The sequence below is a fragment of the Nicotiana tabacum genome, chromosome 18 (assembly GCF_000715075.1).
Source record: "Nicotiana tabacum cultivar K326 chromosome 18, ASM71507v2, whole genome shotgun sequence".
Lineage (NCBI taxonomy): Eukaryota > Viridiplantae > Streptophyta > Magnoliopsida > Solanales > Solanaceae > Nicotiana > Nicotiana tabacum.
Genome location: NC_134097.1, coordinates 66,386 through 68,356, shown reverse-complemented (window position 1 = coordinate 68,356; position 1,971 = coordinate 66,386).

Below are 1,971 nucleotides of genomic sequence, written 5' to 3'. Positions count from 1 at the left end.
CAAGCCTAATGAACTTTGAAACTTCCAATTTCTACAAACGACGCCGGAATCTATCAAATCACATCCGGTTGACCTCAAATTTTGCACACAAGTCATAAATGACATAACGAAGGTATTCCAATTTCCAGAATCGGATTCCGACCCCGATATCAAAAAGTCACCCCCCGGTCAAACTTCCCAAAAATTCAACTTTCGCCATTTTAAGCCTAATTCCTCTATCGGTCTCAAAATAATTTTTCGGACACGCTCCTAAGTCCAAAATTACCGTACGGAGCTACTAGAATCATCAAAACTCCATTTCGGGGTCGTTTACGCCTAAGTTGACATCCAGTCACTATTATAACTTAAGCTTTAAACCTTGGAACTAAGTGTTCCAATTCATTCCAAAACCTCACCGGACCCGGACTAATTACCTCGACAAGTCACACAACAATAGTAAAGCATAAATTGAGCAGTAAATTGGAAACAAGACTGTCATACTCAAAATGACCGGTCGTGTCGTTACATTCTCCCCCACTTAAACATACGTTCGTCCTCGAATGTGCCAATAGTTGTTTTCAAGCCATCAAATCATTATTCCATCTTATCACGCACGTACTCGGGGGTGATCCCATGTCACCCTATTCTATATAGGCCTGACAACACAATATAACTGAAAATCATTATTTAACCTTAGCCCAAAAACCTTGGAATTCAATTCCCAACCTTCAGAAATTAGTTTTCAAGACACGAACCTTATATTTACACATTGTATGAGTCTGAACAAGTTGCATCAAGTCATAACCATAACTACGGATAAAATCACCTAACATATTACACAATTCGCATGCCCGTAGCACCATTCCTGATCACAGTAACTACTCAAAACCAACCAAGTACTAGTATAAAACCGCGCATTCAACATAACCTCATTCCAAAACCTTCGTACACTGATAATGATGAAAGAAACAATCAAAGCTCATAACCATGGATCAGATCAACTAGCCACAGAGCTCTCTCGCCCCGACCAGAACTATAATCACCTTCTAAGCAGACTTTCAATATTATCTTCCCGAATATACCGTAATCAAACCTGACAGTACCCATTCTAGGTCCAATAACCTTATATTATTAAAAACAATTATCCCACAGACACGCCACATCAATATAACTCAAGCCATAATTGCGTAATCAGTGTATACCCAAATATGGGAGATGTCTCAAGGAAGAGAACTGTATTGCAAGTTCAACAAGCACCACCACAACCGCACTGTTACAATCAACTCCTCAAATTTCGTGAAGAGGATAAGCGTAGGCGCATGTGCACAATTGTAGAGGAAGAAAATTAATAAATCAGATAAATTATTATAAACATAGAATTCCCACACACAGCACGGACAACTCACGTGCCAATAATATAAATCGCCTGCCATGGTCATAGACCTCCAGTCCCAGCATATCATACATGAGCAATTAAACAAGTACACATGTATATGATAATGAAATAAGATTCTCATGCTCCTAGACTGGTATAAATAACATGCTATAGCGTAAGCATGTGCAAATTTTATTATCACACTTCAAATCGGCAAGTTAACGTAGAAATAGTAACTACCCTATTTATTCAGGGGAATTAGCCTCTTTGTAACCTCAAATGTAGCCCAGATAGTTCTCAACAAAGGTATGAACACGAGAAACGTTATAACTTTACGCTTAACAGTCAACTCTAGGCATATCATAGCATAAGCATTCTTTCGAGTATGAATATTTGCCCTGATGCTCGCACATTGGCTCAAACCTCACATATATGCACACTTATAGTGCGTAGCTATCACAAATAGTTGACGCAACTAGTGCCTCCACTGAGTTAAAATAAAATACTCACCTCAAATAGGCCGCAACCCGAAACAATATACTTCTGAGAACTCCTAGTCTCCAAATTCATCAAACACATGAATCACTGTAATTGATCCCAACTCCAGCACTAGAATG